Source organism: Triticum dicoccoides, chromosome 4A (genome assembly GCF_002162155.2).
Source record: "Triticum dicoccoides isolate Atlit2015 ecotype Zavitan chromosome 4A, WEW_v2.0, whole genome shotgun sequence".
Classification (NCBI taxonomy): Eukaryota; Viridiplantae; Streptophyta; class Magnoliopsida; order Poales; family Poaceae; genus Triticum; species Triticum dicoccoides.
The window spans coordinates 46394208-46396639 of record NC_041386.1 but is presented as its reverse complement, the minus strand read 5'-3'; positions in this window follow the sequence as shown (position 1 = coordinate 46396639).

Sequence of the window (2432 nt, the reverse complement as noted above, 5' to 3'; positions counted from 1 at the left end):
TACATCACCGCCCTTCGCCGTGTGCCCGCCGCCCCGACCCCGACCCCGTCCCCGACCTCGACGCCGCGTGCCCCTCTCCCTAACTCCGCCGGCGCCAGAGGTGAGCACACCCTCCTCCTCCTCCGCTACCTCTGCCTAGCTAGGGTTCTTAGGGTTAAATTTCAGAGTTCATCTAATTAGTTAGGGTTCATCAAATTAGATGCTAATTATGACAGTAGTTGTTAAATAGAATTAGTTTTAGAGTTCATCGAATTAGTTAGGGTTAAATTTTAGAGTTCATCAAATTAGTTAGGGTTAAATTTTAGAGTTCATCAAATTAGTTAGGGTTCATTAAATTTTAGAGTTCATCAGTTAGGGTTAAATTCTAGAGTTCATCTAACTAGTTTTTTTTACTATTTTTAGTAAGTGTTTAATAGAATTAGTAAGAAAATTAATATAACTAGTTGAACTAGTTTATTTTTAGTAAAAACTAGTTTATTTTTATTCATAGTAAGTGCTTAATTGAACTAGTTGAATTAATACAACTATTTTATTTTTAGTACAAAAATTAATAGAACTAGTTTACTTTTTTAGTTAAAGCAATTATTCCCGCATCGGCGTCGACGATGCCTATCCCGCATCCTCGTCGTCGAGTCGGCGGAGGACACCTGCGTCACCGGATGGGTCATGTCCGGGACTGGGCTCCGCCGGGGTGGTACTAGGAGGCGCTACCTACCGGGGGGCGCAGGTTGGTGAGGAGTCAGCTCGTCATTGACCCGAACCTTCTTTGGTGGCGGTCGCGTGGGCCAGTGACGGTCCAGAGGCTCGAGGACCCCGCGGAGGTGGTGCGTCACCGTGCCAGTGAGGAGGACGCGCACGTCCGTTGCTACTTGTTTGAGTTGGAGCACAGGTTCTCCAATACCCGGCAGGTTTTCCAGGGATCTCACTGGAGCTATGATCATGTGATGGTTCCTTCTCTGTGGGTGTCCACCGCCCGCGCCGATACCCGTCGTGCGCTAGGGTTTTAGTTGTATTAGTGATGTTATATGTATGATACTATTCGGGATGTATTAGTGATAATATTCGATGATGTACGGACCCATGAGATGATTTACTTTTGCTTATTGAATGCATGCTAATTTGAATACTTACTTATTTTATAATTTGGTTTTGCTTATTGAATGCTCATGTCAATATGAGTCCTATAAGATATTTTGAAGTGTATATCTTGTGTTGCTCAAATATGATATGTGCTTGCCCAAGTGGCCGGTCATGTTTGCAGGTTACACCTCCGAGTGGCCTATGTTTTGCTGGAGTATTGATTCATTTCCGTTTCGGCAAATTTCAGGCGCTCGATATGTCCTATTTTAGCAAAGGTCATGCCGGATTTTTCCGTAAATTTTGGCATGACTTGTGCCAGAATATGTAGAAAATATCGAGTGTCCCGGATTTGTGTGTTGAGTATCCTGGTAGTTGTCTTCGATCGATTTTCAATTAATGTTTCAACTATGAACATAGGAAATGTCTGACGACGAAAAGGATTTCGGTATTTGCATGTACTGCGAAGACGAGCGCGGCCTGTGCGACGGAATCTTCCTAGATGATGATAGGCGCTTCAGCATCAAGCTGGACGAGAACTTAGAAGTGGATACAGTAAGTCACAACAGCAAGTCTTTTTTCGTAATTAAGCATGACATCTCCTTCATTTGCTTCAACTTATAATTTAATTTTTTTACTATTCTACTAGCGTATCCCCTGCCATGCAAGAGTTTTTGTCTTGAATAAGATAGGTTTCAGTCGTACCATGGAGGTAAAGAAAGTTTACTTGAAGAACGGACATGGTTATATTTTCCACACAAAATTATACAATGAAGACGACTACACCTATTTTGGATGCAAAACTTGGCAAGCACTATGCAAGACTTATGCATTTGAGCCTGATATGGTTATCACCTTTGATATTCGTCCGGAAGATGATATTGAAGGTAATACCGACATCTGGGTCGATGTGCAGACGCCTCCAGTTATACCATTATGTGAGTTTCTTAACTATATTTATGTCTTTGATATTGTTTATTCAAAAATAGTTGACAACTAATTTCTATTGTCAGCTTATTTCCGTTCAAGCAAACATGACCAGCGCTTGGTAGACAGGACCTACTACTGTCCCGGGGCTGAACTAAACTGCGAGGAGCTAAGTCATTATGTTTCATGGCTTCAGGATCTTGATACTGTCAAGACAAATTTTCTTCCTGCACTTAGAAATGTTAGTACTGAAATCGTGCGACCAATAGTGTTTGTACTGAACTACGGTCACATCTATTTAGGAAAGATGGTAAGATTTTTACTATTCGTCCTCAGTTCATCTTTTGCATACATTATTTTTTAAGCTAAACTTCATTGCTAAGTATGTTACTATACGATGTTCTTCAACAGGGACTCCCGATGAATGT